Source organism: Pongo pygmaeus, chromosome 1, assembly GCF_028885625.2.
Source record: "Pongo pygmaeus isolate AG05252 chromosome 1, NHGRI_mPonPyg2-v2.0_pri, whole genome shotgun sequence".
In the NCBI taxonomy this organism is placed as follows: Eukaryota; Metazoa; Chordata; class Mammalia; order Primates; family Hominidae; genus Pongo; species Pongo pygmaeus.
Window position 1 is genome coordinate 213080142 of NC_072373.2, and position 18936 is coordinate 213099077.

An 18936-nucleotide genomic window follows, 5' to 3' on the forward strand; every position below is an offset into this window, starting at 1 on the left:
TGCCTCAGGTGGCATTTTGTCTTAACCACAAATGATAGACTGATTAATTTTAATGTCACCACATGTCTCGGGTAACTAGCACCCCATTTCCCATTGGCAAGGAACTTGACACTACACTCAAACCCAAAATCACCAGAAAACCACTCCCAAAATGGTACCTCTGTGGTTCCATCTCCTGATACCTATTCCTGACACCAATTCTGTATCAGTTTGGGTCCAGTCAAGGAAAGGAAACCATACAGTGATTTTTACAGGGAAAGTTTCATATGAAGAATTATTAACTTATAATAGAGAACCGAATTAACAAGAAATTGACTGATAAGGAGTAAAGAGAATGATAATTAATACAGAAACAGCAGATGCAAGGAGCGACCACAACCCACAGAGCTGAGATGGAGCCTCCGAGGACCAGACCCCATCCAGAGCTGTGATAAACAACCCCCCGCTAAGAATCCCCCACACCAGAACTGGATAAAGCCCTCAAGGAAGAACCCCTCAAGGCCAAGGTAGAGTCCCCAAGAAAGAGCCTCTGGGGGCTTTCATAGGATCCCCAAAGATAAGTCCCCCACCAGAGGTTTAAAAAAAATTTCCCAAGAAGAGGCCCCCAGGGCTGAGGCACAGCTCCTGGGAAGAGCCCCTATTCAAGGGATAAGATACAGCCCCAAAGAAGAGCTCCCAGAGCTACCAAGGAAGGGCCCCCCTACCCAGGGCTGTGATTGATCCCCCAAGGAAGAGTCCCCTCCTAGGGCTGAAATAAAGTCCACAAAGAAAAAGCCCCTGAGGGCTGTGGTAGAGTCCCGAAGAGACACCCTCCTGCCACCTGTGACAGAGAAAACGTCCTCAAAAAAAGAGCCCTCCCAGGGCTGAGGTGGAGCCCCCAAGAAACAGCCCCCCACCCCAGGACTGAAATAGAGCCCCAAAAAGAGACCCCCACATCAGGCTGAGATAGAGACCTCAAGAAAGAGCTCCTCACCCCAGGGAAGGGACCCTCCACCAGGCTGAGATAACCCCCCACCAGGCTGAGATAGCCCCCCTCCAGGCGGTGCCCCCACAAGGGGCTAAGCTTGGGCCCCCAAGGAAGGGCCCCCAGCCCCACACATGTGGCTGAGGTACAGCCGCTATGGAAGAGTCTCCTCCGAAAGCTGAAATCAAGTCCCTAAGGAAAAGCCCTTGGGCTGAGGTAGAGCCTGTCACTCCCCACCCCCACAAAGAAGTGCCCCACACACACACCCTTGGGGGCTGACAGCCAGGCCTTGCTTAAGAGGGTATGGCTGTGCCACAGGAAGGAAAAAAAAAAATAACAGTCAGGGGCCACAACCAGCCAAAGTTAGAAATTCAACTTTTAGAACATACCAGAAATCTGCCCTGTAAAATGCCACAAAAGCTGCTCTCAGAAGCAGTGTCTCACAAGAGGCATCCACTGCAAAACAACTTGAAAGGGGTGCTGTGCGAGCTGCCGAACTCAGCTGCACACTGCAAGCGCCTGCACGAGAGCGGCTGCACGTGGTGCCGCAGCCTACTCTGTGAGCACGTGGCAAGCAGGAAGCGGAACCTCCCCGCCGCTGGGGCTCCCCAGCGCCCTCTACTGGCAAAGCCCAGCATGCCTGCTGGCCAGGGAGAAAATTTAAAGGGCCCAGATCCATTTTTACCAAGCAGGCAAGAAGGGTGAATGTGGAGCAGAGAGGCAATAATTTGACAACCAGCAACAATGAAATATCAGCAGTGAAAAAGAAAATAACTACCGATACATAAAACAACATGCATTAATCATATACATATTATGCTGAGTAAAACAAACCAGACACAAAGCAGCACAATCTGTAAGTTTCCATTTATATTATGCACAAAAGTTCTCTGAAAAGAAATTTGGAGGAAAGAGACTTTAGTACAGAAAACAGTTTGCAAACTTGGAGATGCACCCTCCACTGGAAAATGAAGGGGAGTTCCCAAGAATGAGGGAAGGATCAGGTTTTGCAGCAAAAGTTCCTGCCCAGGTTCCCAATCAGATCAAGTTGTGCAAATAAAGGATTGAAACTTGCTTAGTTCTGATTGGTCAATATAGCTGAGCTCTCATTGGTTGATACAGCCAAGCCCTGATTGGTTTATACGCTTGAGCCCTGATTGGTTGGTTCAGGTGAGCTGAGAAAGTACCAAAGATAAAAAGGTGCAGGTTTTCCGGGGAAGTCAGGGTACTTGTGTGAACCATAGTCAGCAAGTGGCTGCTTCACTCTATTTTAAATTTAGGCCCACTTAGCCATTCTTATTTGGGGGGGGTTAGTATTTATTTATTTTGTAGAGAACAGGGTCTTGGTATGTTGCCCAGTCTGGTCTTAAACACAAGGGCTCAAGTGATCCACCCACCTTGGCCTACCAAAGTGACGGGTTTACAGGCAAGAACAGCGGATCCTAGCCCACTTAGCCACTCAGGATCCATCTTGAAGGTCTGGCTCTTTCAGCTTCACATTTGTTCACAATATGAAGTTCAAGAACAGGCAAAGCAACCTACAGTGACAAAAATTTAAAAAAAAAAAAACAGGTGGAGATGGGTGTATTCTGCTGGAAGGGGGAACAGTGGAATTTTCTAGGGCAATGGAAATACTCTCTATTGCAATTGGGGTGCTGTATACATTTGTAAAAATTCATCATACTGAACACTAAGATCTGTGTGTTGCATTGTAGATAAATTATACCTCAATTTTTAAAACTTAGCCCCCAAACTTGGTTTCAAATCCAATCACTGTGTACTACCTGTACACAGTGGGTGATATGGTTTGGCTTTGTATCCCCACCCAAATCTCAGCTTGTATTTTAATAATCCCCACGTGTCAAGGGTGGGGCCAGGTGGAGATCACTGAATCATGGGGGCTGTTTGCCCTGTACTGTTCTCATGATAGTGAATAAGTCTCACGAGATCTGATGGTTTTATAAATGGGAGTTCCCCTGCACAAGCTTTTTGCCTGCCGCCATGTAAGACGTGACTTTGCCCCTCCTTTGCCTTCCACCTTGATTGTGAGGCCTCCCCAGCCATGTGGAACTGTGAGTCCATTAAACTTCTTTCCTTTATAAATTACCCAGCTTTGAGTATGTCTTTATTAGCAGCATGAGAACAGACTAATGCAGTGGGTAAACAAATATTGTTGAATAAATAAGTGCACACATGAATCACACATTCTTTTTGCTCTCCTCACATCAAATTTCTGATGGTTCCCCCAAATTACTAAGCTATTGGCCTGCTTTTCTGGGCTCCTGTAGTCCTCTCCTCTTAGTCCAGTTGCAGCTTTTATTACACTAATGTTAGCTTTAGAGAGGCAAAAATCTCTGGTTCTACCAGAGAACCCAGCATGTCTTGAGTGCTCTGTGCCTGACACTCTTTTCAGAACTCTCATAGGAGAATAATCTATGTGGTAGTTACTCCTATCATCCCCATTTTACAGATGAAGAAACTGAAGTATAGTTTGTCCTAGGGCCCACACTCTTTATCACTTTGTCTTGGAAGTCAGACCATCCTAGGTTCAAATCTCAGCTCTTCCACTTACTAACCATGAGTCTTGGGCAGGACAACTGATTGATGCAGGGCAGGCAAGCCCCAAAACAGAGCTTAGCCCATGAGGGTTCTTGGCTTCCTCCAGGAAAAAATTCAAGGGTGAGAAGAAAGTGTAGAAGAAAGCAGAGCTTTATTGAAGGGCCAGTGATAAAGCTCCAGTCTTTGACTGCTCCTGCAGAGCAGGGCTACCCCATAGGCAGAACAGCAGCTCAGGGCAGCCTCACAGTCATATTTATACCCATGTTTAATTACATGGAGATTAAGCGGTGGTTTATGCAGCAATTGCTAGGGAAAGGGTGGTAACTTTTGGGTTGTCAGGTCATTGCCATGGAAAGGAGTGGTAACTCCTGCATGTTGCCATGGCAATGGTAAACTGACACGGCCTACTGGTGGATGTGTCTTATAGAAAGCTGCTTTGCCCCCTCTATTTTAGCTAGTCCACCATTTGGTCCGGTATCTAAGCCCCACATCAGGAGTCAAGTCCTGCCTCCCACCTCATGATCACTCTGAATCTTGCCCTATTCATCTTTGAAATGGGGATAATAATATTTTCCTCTTGGGTTGTCTTGAGGTACAAATGAGCTTATCCATGCAGAAATTTTAGCCACAGTGTCCACCCTAGAACAACCACTTACTCTCAGTAAATGACAAATTTCATCCGTTCTAAGACACACATTTTCACATTTTCACGTCCTTGAAATCAAAATGTGTTTTACAATCGATGGCATCTCATAATCTCCTTGGACAGTGACAGTTGTGACAGTCGTCATTGTCTCTGCAAGAGCAAACCTGGTTCCAACTGTTCCCATTGTTGACACTTCCATGCCTCAGCATCAAATAGCTCTTTCAGTAAGAATAAAATAAAAATATGATGGGCTAAGAAAGCATCATGCCATACTTTAGTTCACAGCCACTTTTCTTTGTTAGTGGTACATAAATTAATGGTGTGTCTTGCAGCTTAGGTTTGATAGAATGCAGTACAATATTATTACCATAAGTCTGTAGTCCACAGTGTGGGTGATTGCATTATTGTGGCCTATTCTTCTTGCCTCCCTGTTAGAGAATTAGGCATCCCTGCTTTTGCTATGTGATTTTGCAGTGCCTCACATCAGAGGAGGCAAAGTGTATTTCCCCACCCCACTGATGATGTAGGCCTCGCCCACGTAACCTGCCTCCATACGTGAGCAGCATGACAGTACCCCAGTTCTAAGATGAACCCTTAGGAGACATTGCGTGTTCCTTCCCAGTCATGAAAACAGGCCCTGAGTATTTTTCTTTTTCATTGGTGCAAGGAGAATGAGAGACAGGTGAAGCCAACCTGGCCAAACTGCAGCCTGAAGCAGAACCACCCCAGCTGACCCAGCCAGCTGGGAACAAGAAGGATAACTGCTTGTGGTTGCAAGCAACTGAGATGTGGGAGCTGGGGGCTGCTTGTTATGGGGCATTAGCATAGCAGCAATAGCTAATACACTCACTAAACTACAGGTGCTTTAAGGGCAAGGCTCATGGCTCATTTATCTCCATATCCCCAGCATCTAGACTGGTACCTGAACATCGTGGGTATAGAGGGCACAGGGAGAGGCCATGGAAAAAGGCAGGCTTTGGAGCCTTTGGATTCAAGTCTCACACAGATTGGATTCAAGTCTCAGCACTGCCACTGAAAAGCTAGGTGAACTTGGGCAGTCCTCTGGAGTTCCCAAGCCTCAGTTTCTTCATCTGTAAAATGGGGAACCCCATATCACAGGAGTGATTCGAAGGGAAATGAAGGATGTGTGGGGGCCTCGCTCAGTCCCTTGCAGCAGGCGCTGCAGACGCACACTGGTTCGCTTACCGCAGTAGATGTTTGTGATATAATACATGACCAAGTCCCCTGTAACCCATTTCTGTACCCCCAGACCTGCCAGAAAACTCTCTTCCAGATGTTCCTGGAACATGGCAGCAGGTTCTAGGGGGGAGGGAATATTCCTGGGATAGAAGGTCTGGCAGGAGCCAGGAGAGGCAGTTGCCAAGCTGCTCCCAGCAACCCAGTCCCCCAGGGACCCCTTTACCAGTTCTATTTCCAAGTGCCTGGAAGCCAGGTGCCTGGGTTGGTGCCAGGTTCAAACTTGGCAGACTTTGTGCTCCCCCAGAATTTTCCACCCCAGTCACTCCCTGTGAAAAGGCAAAGGTAGAGAAAATAGCAGAGGAGAGGGCTGCCCATCTGGCCCAGGGAGGGGGCAGGAGTGACCCAGCTGTCCTGACAGGAGTTCTGCCAGCCAGAGGGGCCCCCATGCACAGCACGTTCCAGCCCACCCACTGTGGGCCCCACCCTGGGACAGCGTTCAACAAGGAAGCCTGGATTCCAGGCCTGACTTTGCCACAGCCTGCTGTGTGGCCTGGGCAGGTCTCTTAACCTCTCTTTGCCTCCATTTCCTTGTCTTTACAATGGGTAATATCTAGACAGTCTCCATGGTTTGGGTCCCAGACCCATCTGAGAACCTGGTGGAAGCCATGGACGGCCTCCTGAAAACAATGCATTAATTTCAGCAGTCCAGGGCCTGGGAGCCAACGACCCCAAAGGAGCCATCTGCTGGGCCCAGAGAGGCCTGTGCTTCCTGGACTGTTAGGGCTACAGGCCCAGGGGCTTATCTCCCACCTGGACCCTCTCTGATATCTCTCTTCCAAGGAAGCCCACATGGCCATGGAGAGAAAGCCCAGCGGACCTTCCTCCCGAGCTGCTCTCCACGTGGCCTTGGGGACACCAGGTTCCTGGCCTCCTTCATCCCTGATCATTAATTATCCCGTGGTTGCCATGGTTTTTCTGAGTCTTCCACACAGAGCAGGGCCAGAAACAAGCAGCAAATCAGATCATCAGCCAGTCTTGGGCTGGAAGGGTCTCCAGAGGTGACCTACACACACACACACACACACACACACACACACACACACACACACACACTCCAGTCCTGTGCCTCAATCTTCCACCCCCAGTACCCTGGGGCTGCTCCCCACCCCAGGAGCCCACTGACTGGCACCATCACTTCCTCTTCTGCTCCCCACCCTCTGACGCTGTTGTTCCATTTCTGGCAAAGCCTGTGGTGCCCACCACAATCAATAAGGATTAGGGGGCACAAATGGTTAAAACCGGGCAGCTAGGAACCGCAGCATCATCAACCCTGTTACAGCCTGGCTACATGACCCTGGGGTTCATTGACGATATTTTCCATGCTGCCATTGTTTTCTTACATTTCACACAGCCTTCAACAGGCATCATGTACTATACAAAGTGCTTACGTGAATTTAATCCTCCCAACAAGCCTACAAGATAGTTATTATCCCCACATGTTATTTATCCATTACTGTGTAGTCAATTACTCCAAAACTTAGCAGCTTAAAACAACAAACATTTATTATCTCACGCAGCTTCTGGGGATCAGCAATCTGAGAGTGGCTTAGCTGAATGGCTCTAGGTTTCCCATGATGTTGTAGTCACCTGTTGGCCAGGACTGTGGTCTCACCTCAAGACTTGACTGGGGCTGGAGGATGTGCTTCCAAGCTCATCCAAGTGGTCACTGCAGGCCTCAGTTCCTCACTGGCTGTTGGCCATGTGGGCCTCTTCACAAGCTGCCTGAATGGACTCAGGGCATGGAAATTACTTCCCCCACAGTGAATGGCCAGAGAGAGAGAGAGAACCTAAAACAGAACCCACAGCATCTCTCATAACCTCACCTCCAAAGATACTAACATCAGTTCTGCTATATTCTATGGGTCACACAGAACAACCCTGGGACAATGTGGGAGGAGATTGACCAAGGCTATAAATACCAGGGAATGGCACTATTTGGAGGCCATCTTGGAAGCTGGATAGTACATCCCATTTCACAGATGAAGACGCTGAGACTCAGAGAGATGAAGGGACTTGCCTAAGGTCATGTAACTAGGAAGTGATGGAGTAGAGATTTGAATGCAGACTGTCTAGCTCGTAAATCTGTACCCTTGATTGTATATTGTCTCCCTATCCCCAATCTGGCCTCAGGTTCCTCAAATGCTAGTGGAGAGTTAGACTGGATAATCTTTAATGGCCTTTCCATTTAGAAAGTTCAAAGGCTGAATGAGCCAGGTACAGCACTAGGACCTGAATCTCAGTCTCCTGACTTCCAGCCGTCAGGCTCTTGTGTGCTTCAGTCCTCAATCCTAGGCAACTTCTCTTCTGTATAAAATTGCCTGGTGCAAGTTTCAAACATCTCTGGGTCTTGGTTACCTCTTCTGGAGAATGTGAGGAAGGGAAACAAAAGACAAGAGCTGATGACAATGCCAATCACAAGGAAGCCAGTGATGATGATGGTGGTGATGATGATAAAGAAGATGATGCCAGTGATGGAGATGAAGATGAAATGGCGATGATGATGATGCCAACCAGAAGGAAGCCAGTGATGATGGTAGTAATGGTGATAAAGAAGATGATGCCAGTGATGGAGATGAAGATGAAATGGTGACGATGATGATGATGATGACAGATGTGGTGATGATGATAAGTAGTGTGTACTTTGAGCACTTCCTACAAGCTAAGAACTTACCTTGCATTTTGTCTTCACAACCTTTGCCTTTCAAAATGTGGCCCATGGACTGGCAGCATGGCTGTCACCTGAGCACTTGTTAGAAATTCAGAGTCCCAGCCGGGTGCGGTGGCTCATGCCTGTAAATCCCAGCAATTTGGGAGACCGAGGCGGACGGATCACAAGGTCAGGAGATCGAGCCCATCCTGGCTAACACGGTGAAACCCCGGGCGTGGTGGCAGGCACCTGTAGTCCCAGCTACTCGGGAGGCTGAGGCAGAAGAATGGCGTGAACCCAGGAGGCGGAATTTGCAGTGAGCCGAGATTGTGCCACTGCACTCCAGTCTGGGCAACAGAGCAAGACTCCATCTCAAAAAAAAAAAAAAAAAAAGAAAGAAAGAAAAGAAAAAAAAATTCAGAGTCCAGAGTCCATCTTACCTCCACCTCCCCACCTGCCCTGGTGATTGGTGTGCACAGTGCCATTCACATCATCTGGAAAGGGAAGCATTATTCTTGTCCCCCTTTTGCAGATGACAAAACTGAGGCTTGGAGAAGTTCCCCAGCCGACAAGGGGTAGAGCCAAAATAAGGGTCTGGGTCCTCACTCCAGACTCCTCCCACCCCACTCCTTTGGGCTGAGCCTCTGTTTGCCCCTGGGTGAGGTGAGGCTGCAGCCATCCTGGGCCCAGCCCTGAATGCATCAAGACTGGACCTGTGTGGCTCCTCCACCATGCAGCCTCCTGCTGTCACAGCACCTCAGCTTTACAGGCCTGTCAGCAAGTAGACTGGGGGGTGAGGAGGCACGCCTGGTGAACAGTGACCTTGTCCCAGATTACTCTGGGGGAAGGACATGCAGAATCAAGAGATAGCACTCGGTGCAACTGCAGACAAACATTCCTGAAAGGGGGAAAAATTAAGTCTTTGAAATAACATTAATCATGATAATGCTTTTGCTGGTTCCCTCCCTTGGTGGTTGCTAGATGTTCTTTCTCGAGGTAAATTTAACCCTCAGTAGCCTGGCCTCCTGAAGGGTCCCCAGGGCTGTGTACTCTCCCTCCCTTGGCCAAGTCACTTGCCAGTTCCTGGAAGCACCGAGAGCACATCTGTTCCCATCTCCACCGGCCTTCCTGGGTCTAGTTGTCACTCTCAGGCAGAGGCAAAACTCAGGAGCCAGGCAGGTAAAATAAATGATGGAAATGGGTTGAGGTTAGGATGAAAGCGACCAGTTCAAGCCAGGTGTGGTGGCTCACGCCTGTAATTCTAGCACTTTGGGAGGCCAAGGCAGGTAGATCACCTGAGGTCAGGAGTTCGAGACCAGCCTGGCCAACATGGCAAAACCCTGTCTACTAAAAATACAAAAATTAGTTGGGCATGGTGGCATGTGCCTGTAATCCCAGTTACTCGGGAAGCTGAGCCAGGAGAAACAGTTGAACCCGGGAGGCAGAGGTTGCAGTGAGCCAAGATCGCACAGCTGCACTCCAGCCTGGGCAACAGAGTAAAACTCAGTCTCAACAAAAAAAGAAAAAAAGAAGAAAAAGAAAAAAGAAAGCAACCAATTCATCTTGGTTTGCCTGGTTTTAAAACAGAGAGTTCCATCCCAGGCACCCCCTCAGTCCCAGGCAAACCCTAAAGGTTGGTCAGCCTAAGTGGGACTGTCATGAACAGAAAAAAATATATATATCCTGTCCTGCGGGGGCAGCAGCTACTCACTCTTGGGCCGATTGCTACCATGTGGTGTTATGGGCTGAACCCTGTCCCCCTCCAAATCCATATGTTGAAGCCCTAATCCCCAATGTGACTGCATTGGCAGAGAGAGCCTCATAGGGGGTGATTAAAGTTAAATGAGATCCTAAGGGTGGGACCCTAATTCAGTGTGGCTGGTGTCCTTGTGAGAAGACGAAGAGACACCATGAGGACCCACACACAGAGAAAAGGCCATGTGAGGGCACAGCAAGAAGGTGGCCGTCTGCAAGCCAGGGAGAGAGGCCTCAGAAGAAACCAACCCTGCCTGCACCTTGATCTTGCACTTCCAGACTCCAGAACAGTTATGGCAGCCCTAGCTGCCATAGTATCTGTTGGGGGGAAAATAACAGTAACAAAAGTTAACATGTACACAGCCCTCAATGTGTTCTACGCTCTACATGGATTAATTTACTCAACAAACAAACCTATGAGGCAGGTTTTTGTTTTGTTTTGTTTTGTTTTGTTTTTGCAGGAGACTGGAGTTTTATTATTACTCAAATCAGTCTCCCCAAGCATTCAGGGAGCAAAGTTTTTAAGGATAACTTTTTGGATGGGGGGAAGCCAGTGAGCCACGAGTGTTGATTGGTCAGAGATGAAATCATAGGGAGTCACAGCTGTCTTCTTGCGCTCAGTCAGTTCCTGGGTGGGGGCCACAAGATCAGATGAGCCAGTTTATTGATAGGGGGCCAGCTGATCCATCAAGTGCAGGTTCTGCAAAATATCTCAAGCCCTGATCTCAGGAGCAGTTTAGGGAGGGTCAGAATCTTGTAACCTCCAGCTGCATGACTCCTAAACCATAATTTCTAATCTTGTGGCTAATGTGAGTCCTACAAAGGCAATCTAGTCTCCAGGCAAGAAGGAGATCTGCTTTGGGAAAGGGCTGTTACCATCTTTGTTTAAACTATAAACTAAGTTTCTCCCAAAGTTAGTTCAGTGATGCAGGTAATGTTATCATCTCCATTTCACAGATAAGAAAACTGAGGTACAAAGGGTTTGAGTCACTTCCCCGGAAGACTAACAGCTAAAAACGGCAACACTGGGATTGGAACCTATCAAGCTCAATGCAAAGCTTGGGTTCTCTGCCACTGTGCTGGGAGCGGGATCCCATGTTGCCTAACCTTTCAGTTTTCCAAAGAAAGTTGAAAAATCACCTGATTTTAAATGCTGGCTGCTAATTAAGAAAAAATAAATACTATTTGTGGATGTACACAAAAGATACCTGTGTCTCATTCTCAGCTGCCAGCTTATAATTGCTGCTCTTAGAGAATTTCAGCAAGTCAGAATTAAAATGTCATCCACCACCGCCCACACCACTCCCTTGGATTTACAGGATGAATGTGGATCTTACAACTGTGGAGTTTGGAGATTTAGAAAATTAGTGAACACTGAGGCCCAATGGGATTTTAGGAGCTGTGGTATCTAAGCCCTCATTTCACAGATGGCATCATTACATTCAGAGATATTCAATGGATCGCCAAGTTCACACAGCAGGCTAGCATCAGGGCCAATGAGACTTGTTTACTCATCGCCCATGAAATTGAGAACAAAGAGATCCACCGTGCAGCCTGGCTTCATTACCTGTTTTTCTCTGTGCCTCCAAATCTGGCTTTCTGTCTGTCTGTCCATCCAGCTAGCCAGCCAGCCTGGTTCAAGGTCTGTGAACTGCTTGACATCAACAGCTTGACTTGCCTGGTTTTGTGTCCTCAACTTGCCGCAGGGTGGCGTCCAGCACAGTCTTCCCCAACTTAGCCCCTTGCTAGCTGTTATCCTTGGACAAGACACTTCACCTCTCTAAGCCTCAGTTATTTTATCTATAAAAGGGGGACATGACATCACCTACCTCATGTCATGAGGAGGAGGAGGAGATGCAGGCACATAGTAGGTGTGAATTCACAGCTAGCTGTGAGCATTGGTTGTCATGATGGGTAGGAGCCCAGGCTCCAAGGCCCCTCCCAGCTCCACACCGCTGTGACATGACAGGGCGGCTGGGCAGCCTTCCTGCAGGAGAGGAGACTGTGGTGGGTGGCAGATTGAGGAGTGCAGGCCAAGTCTGCAGAAAGCTGACCAGAGACTCAGCCTTGCAGAAGACAAACAGGGACAAAGAGAGAGGTTAGCTTGGCTGTGAGGCCAGTGAGGTCTGCCCCACAGTCCAGTCAGGGGGAAGAAATGCCTGGCCTCAGTGTCCCTCCTGGGACCGCACAAGCTCAAGGAGGCAGGGACACCCGCCCGCTCTCTGCCTGGCACAGCTACCAGAATCACACAGGGCTGCGCCAGCTTCCCCATCACCAGCCTCTGTGAAAAATCAACTGTGATAGCTGAACTTCTGTTCCATTGTTGTTATTGTTTTTTAATTACATCTCTTTAAAGAGAGAAAAAAAAGCCTCAGGAACCAAATTGGATCTGGCCAACCTGAAATTAATTTGTAGCATAACACAGTGGCATGGAAAACTGGGCCATCAGTTCTCGGGTTGCTGGGGGTGGGGGGTGGGAAGTTCACTGCTCAGTCTTTCTGCCTCTTCCACTCTCTGCAGGGGAAAGCCCTTCTTTCTGCAGCTTTCGATACCTTCATTCTTCCACAACCGCTTATGAGCACCTACTGGGCACCAGGACTTGGCTGGGCATTAGAGAGGGATACAGCCGTGAATGTGCTGGTCAGGGTTTCTGCCCAAGGAGCTTGCAGCCCAGCTTTGTCATTGAGAATCTTAAGATTCTAAAGAACAAAAACAACAGAAAACAGTTTTCTCCAGAGCCTCCTATCAGTCTGAGATTTAGTACAAGATTTTATTGATGGCCCCAATTAGACTTTATCAAAGAAATGCAGGAAGGAATGAAAAATCACTCTCGTATCTTTCACTGGGATAGACATTTTTACACAATGAAGCATCTCATGTCATCCTTAGGGTGCTAACTTTATACCCATTTTACGGATGAGAAAACTGAGGTTCAAATGGGGCCAAACTGACCCATGGTGAGGAAGTGACAAAGCTGGAACTTGAACTCAGACCTGAGTGATTCCCAAACCTGTTCCTAGAACCATCAGGCTGTTCGGCCTCTGGCAGAAAACCACTGTGTCTTGGGCCCTTCCCTGTCCCCAGGAGCCGAGAGTCAGACCTGAGTGTGATCCTGTGATCCTAGAACGCCAAGTGCCGGAAATGAGTGAGTGCCAAGGTGTGTGATGGCCACAGTGGGGACTGTGGGCAAAAGTCTCGCCTTGGCAGGGGGCGATGCTCCCCATTCCTGCCCCCTGGTCCTCCTCTCTGCCTTGAAGTGGAGATGGACAGCTGGCCCAGGTGGCCTTTTTGTCCTCTTCCTTTCTCCTTGATCCTGTCACCATTAGGGAAAAAAAATATGTCCTCCTCTGCAGATCTGAGACTGAAGATAAGCCAGTGTGTGGGGATGTGGGCCCCTGTTTCAGGGCTCAGATGCTTCAGTGTCTTTTTGCTCAAGGTGAAGTGTGGGGGAGGAGAAGGAGCAGCCTCAAGGGCTCCCACAGCATTCAAGGGGTCCTCTTGGAAACAGCCCCTCCTGCCCTCCAGAAGTGGACAGATAAGCCCAGAGGCCCAAGCTGAGAGCTCCTCAGGGCAGCCAAAAACCAGCCCTGTGCGGCTCAGGATTCATCTTCCAGCTGTCCGGGACCCACTGGGTTGTGCATCCTGGGGTCTCGCGGTCCCTGCCCCATGGCTGGGTTCTTGCAAGTTGTTCCCAGCAGCTTCTGAGTTCCCAGCAGGAGCAGGAACAGGCCCCGGCCCCCTCCCCTCCCTGCCTTTCCGCAACCCATCCCTCCTCCACCCATCCCTCCTCCACCCTCAGAGGCATCAGGCAGCTCCCTCAGAAGGAACACCCCCAGGAAAGAGAAGTCTACTTTGTCCGTTTCCTATCACCCTGGACTTGATTTCCCAATGGCCGTCTCCAGATTTCCTTTTTAAATCAGAGTCCACTTGGGACTCAAAATGCAACAGCCTCTGTAAATACGGTCTGTATAAGATGGCCTTTAAATAGAACATAATATTAGGGCAAAAATACATACAGACATTAAACTGTGAACTTTGAGCGGGGGAGGATTACCAACGACTTCCCCCTTCTACCTTTCTGTATTATTTTAATGTTTTGCTATAAGCAAATGTTATTTTTTCATCAGGAAAGCAAAAGAGAGTTGTTTCAAAAACAGACAAGAGCCAGAAACATTGATTCCTCTAAGAAACTCCCAAAGAGTTTTCAGTCTCTGGAATAAAGCCAGCAACCTATGGCAGGCGGGCCAAGTCCAGGCCACTCCTTGTTTCATTGGAACACAGCCACTTCCACTCATTCACACGTTGGGTACGGCCCCTTCGGCACTACAGCAGTGGAGTTGAGTTATGGAGTTGTAACAGAAATCATATGGCCTCCAAAGCCAAAACAATTTACTGTTTGATCCCTTACAGAAAAAGTTTGCAGAACCCTGGTCTAGGAAAACATCACATTGTGAAGATTAGTTGGACATTACGGAATCCTGGGTCATGCAGGATTCAGAGGCCATTCAGTCCACCCCCTGCCTCCATGCCCCGTAGAAGAGGGTCTCTGCTTTGACCACTCACCCAGGGAGAGCAATACCACAACCATCTACTGCAGGTGAAGTTCCTTTTCTTTTTTTTTTTTTTTTTTTTTTTTTTTTTGCGACAGAGTTTTGCTCTTCTTGCCCAGGCTGGAGTGCAGTGGTGCGATCTTCATTCACTGCAACCTCTGCCTTTCGGGTTCAAGCGATTCTACCTTCTCAGCCTCCCAAGTAGCTGGGATTACATGTGTGCACCACCATGCCCGTCTAATTTTTTGTATTTTTAGTAGAGACTGGGTTTCACCACGTTGATCAGGCTGGTCTCAAACTCCTGACCTCAGGTGATCCACCTGCCTCCCAAAGTGCTGGGATTACAGACTTGAGCCACCAAGCCGAGCCCAGGAAGTTCTTTCTTAAATCTTACTTAAATCCTGCACCCCCTAATCCTCCTGTTCCCAGCTCAGACCCTTAGCCAACTTTGGTAGGTCTCCAGCTGTTATTGGCTAAGGCTTGGAGCTTGCTCAATGCCCTGTCAAGCCTGCAAGACCTCAACCATCCGGAGGGAAATGGCACTACGGACAAACCTATGAACAGCCAGCCCTGCTCCTCCCCTTCCTGGGCTCCACACCCCAGGGATGTGCACAGGCAGGGGCTAACTAAGCGGGTCACCACACCAGCCTTAAGAGAAAGTCAATGGCTTTGGAAGCAATCGCTACCACTTCTGGAAGAATGATTATTTGAGCGCCGCATAAACACCCATCCAGACCCGTTCTGTGGGGGTAAATGAAAGTACAAGAGCATCTGGGCTGATTTATATCGGCCAGAGGAAACCGGAGAAATTCATTTCCCCTCTAAATGATCTGCTCCGGCTCCTAAATATTCAATAATTTCCGAGCTGGGAAATGGATTTCCTCCCCTTCCCCGGCAGCCGGTTTGCATTCTCATGCACGACATCCTTGAAGTTGTAAGGGGTGCACTCTATAGCAGGCTCTGGTCTGTGGCCCCTAATCCCTTTCTAGCTCAGGGAGGCTTAGTAGCATCCCAGGACCACCCTTCTGAACTGGGTCCAATCAGCCCCACCCTGTCCCTGAGCCCGGCCACAGCCAAGGGCTGCAGTGATTGTCCGAGCCTAGCCTGCTGCTGGGTCAGCTCAAAAAGAGGTCTGGCCACCCAGACCTGGAATCTGCTGAGAGCTCTGCACTCAGAGCCCCCCAGTTGTCTGTCTGCTTGTCTGTTTTCCCCACTAGAGGGTGACTTTGAGAGCAGAGATTGTCTCGGGTTTACTCCCATACAGTAGTAGGTGCCTGCTATTTACCGAATAAATGAATGGATACGTGAATGAATGAATGACAAATGGATAGAAGGATGGGTGAGTGGCATCTTAAACATTATTCATTTAACTCACCAAGGTAGGGACTGTAACAATTTCTCCCTGTGCCTGAAGCACCACAGGCAGTCAATACCTGTCACCAAATTAATATTGATCGGAGAATGAACCACAGCCACCACTCTGACCAGGCTTGAGGACCTCGCTTCCTGACCCAACCAAGATTGAAACCTGCCCATTGGGGGCTCTGCCCCTTGAGTAGCCCCCTGGTGCACAAGCCTGGGGAGAGGGGAAAGGCGGGATGCTCCGTGTGCCCTCACCAGGGAGGGAATCTTATATCCACAGGCAGTGGGAGGGAAACGGGTCAAGCAGTTGCCAAAGGGATCTTGGAGCTTCAGATTTGGAAAGTGTTTATAAAGAGGAAGGGGGTGTAGGCAGGGAAGAGAGAGCCAACCAGGAAAGGTGCTGTCCAAGGAGACAGAGCTAGAAAAAATCCAACCGTCCTAAGGTGTCAGTGGTCCGACTGGGTGCTGGAGGGGTGGAGATAGGCAAACAAATGAGAAACAGAGATGGAAGGGGTCAAAAACCGGAGACAAAAAAAAAAAAAAAAAAAAAGACCCTTACCTGGCGCGGTGGCTCACACCTATAATCCCAGAACTTTGGGAAGCTGAGGTGGGAGAATTGCTTGAGCCCAGGAGTTCAAGACCAGCCTGGGCAGCATAGGGAGACCTCATCTCTATTAAAATTTTTTAAAAATTAACCTGGCATGGCGGTATGCACCTGTAGTCCCAGCTACTTGGGGGGCTGAGGCAAGAGGATCCCTTGAGCCAGGGAGGTTGAGGCTGCAGTGAGCCATGATCATGCCACTGCATTCCAGCCTGGGTGACAAAGCAACACCCTGTCTCTAAAAAAAGAGAGAGAGAGAGACTCTCAATCAAAGAAGGAACAAAATGGGGCAGAGACCTAAGACAGAAGCAGCTTCTAGACCACCACCAGGAGACAAGCCCATGGGTGGGGGAGGCCACTGCCATGTTTGCTGCAGGAAGGGGTTGGACTGGGTGACCGTGAGGTGCTTAGAAGCTGACCAACATCTGCCAACAAGAAACAGTCAACCCCCTTCTTGGCTGGTTTTAGAGAACCTCCCCAGAGAGTACACAGAGAGCCCACCCACTGTCCCCTTCCCAGCCCTGACTCCACTGCCTGTCCCAGTATCTAGCTTCCATCACTTTGACAGTCATGAGTATGAACAAAGGGAGCCTTGGGTGCCAGGACACCTTTGGACCATGAGTGTGGTCCAACGTGGTTCATAGCCACATTGATGCTATGAACTGTTTGATGGTTGGGAGCTCTATCTGCCTCATTCATCCCCATGGTCTAGAACAGTGCCATGTCTACTGAATACAGGCAGGTAGATGAATGAATGGACCCCCTAGCAGTGCCAGATTCCAGGCGAAGCCACCTCAGTAGCTCTAAGGGGAGGCCCCTGGGCTGCCTGGCCCTGAGTCTGGGGGTTCCCCACTGGGAGCTAAGCCCAAGGTGTGTCTTTTGCCTCCCCCATCTCAGAACCTTTAGCAGGGTACAGTTGCTCACTCACCTCGCCCCAAACTTGGCTGATTCCCAGCTCATGACCACACCAGAATCACCCAGAAAACCTTTTAAATGTCCTGCTCCATCCAAGACCAATTAAGTCAACCTCTAGGAATGAGGTCTGGGGCCCTGACAGAGTTTTCAAAGCTTCATGGATGATGCCTGGCTGCAGCTGGGGCTGAGAACCCATCATCTAACCTCTAGAACAGTGGTCTTCACAGTGTGACCTCACAGACCTTGGAACTTGTTACAAGTGTAAATTCTTGGCCTCTACTCCAGACCTGCTAAATCTGAAACTCTGGGAGTGGGCTCAGCAGGCTGTGTTTTACAAAGCCCCCTAGGTGATTGTGATGCAGCTCAAGTGTGAGAGCCAAGCTCTGGAATGTTCCTCCAAATTCCCTCCTGGAAGAAATCACTCACAGGGACCCCTGCTGCCCCTAAATGAAGTCAGGGGAAGTCAGGTTGCTGAGGGCCTGGAGATTAGAAAGCAAAGCTCCTGGGGTATCAACAGCACAGCAGAATCAATACTCTCAGGGGATCAATTTCCTGAGATGGGCACTCAGTACTTCTTAAATAACAGTGTTCTTGGGCAATTAACACTCCTACCATCACAATTTCCAGAGCTTGAGGTCCCAATAATCCTTAAAGATCTGTATTCCTGGGGCATTTGCTTTCTGGGGTATCAATAATCCAATAGGAACATTACGAGACCAACAGGGTTGGGGCATCAATCTCCCAAGATGAGATCCAATCCCCCTTCAATATTGGGTCTGGCAGGGCATCGTTTATTTCAAGGCTGTTTCTCTCCACTTCCTGGGGGATCCCTTCCTGTCTTCCCCACTCATTTGCCAAATGGGGCCAGTTTCCACGGTTTTTTTTTGGTTTTTTTTGTTTTTGTTTTTGTTTTTGACAGAGTCTTGCTCTGTCGCCAGGCTGGAATGCAGTGGCGAGATCTTGGCTCACTGCAACCTCAGCCTCCTGGGTTCAAGCGATTCTCCTGCCTCAGTGTCCCGAGTAGCTGGGACTACAGGCATGCACCACCATGCCCAGGTAATTTTTGTATTTTTAGTAGAGATGCAGTTTCATCATGTTGGCCAGGATGGTCTCAATCTCTTGACCTCATGATCCACCTGCCTCTGCCTTCCAAAGTGCTGGGATTACATGTGTGAGCCACCGTGCCTGGCCTCCACAGGTTTTTTCTGGAGGTCCTGACACTTGAAGAAGAGGCCAGTGGGGGATCTGACAGATGGGCAGTTTGTAACTGGCCAGACCCAACAGAAGAGGCATAAGATGGCTGAGCCAAGAAGCCACAGAACCTGCAGCTGGGATGTGGGTGACACCACCCACCAGGTGGGGAGGATCCTGAAGTCTCAGCAAGGAAGGCCACCACAGGTGACTTCTTGGACCCGGGCTCTGGATGCTGGAAACTTCTGGCCCTGGCTGCATCCCAAACACTGTGTAATTCTGGAAGCTCTCTCCTTTTCTCTACGCTTTAGTGACCATAGCATTAAAAGGACAGAATGAGCCTGGATGGATTCTGAGGCCCCTTCTAGTCTATTCCATTCCATCTAATCAATCCTCTGCCTTCTTTCAGCAGAGGGGATATCACCATCTTAAAGGTGCAGCAACAGAGGCCTAAAGAGGTGAAGTAACTTGCCGGAGGTCACATGA

General features: G+C 49.1%; 1 protein-coding gene across 1 annotated transcript in view; it reads right to left on the reverse strand.

The window, feature by feature from the left end:
- The window catches only part of ACTL8 (actin like 8), a 73833-nt gene extending 72272 nt beyond the window's left edge, over positions 1–1561 (reverse strand). Inside the window, exon 1 of the mRNA XM_054494843.1 lies at positions 1354–1561. The gene's annotated coding sequence lies outside the window, so the exon portion shown is untranslated. The remainder of the gene's footprint in view (positions 1–1353) is intronic.
- Positions 1562–18936: the final 17375 nt, after the last annotated feature.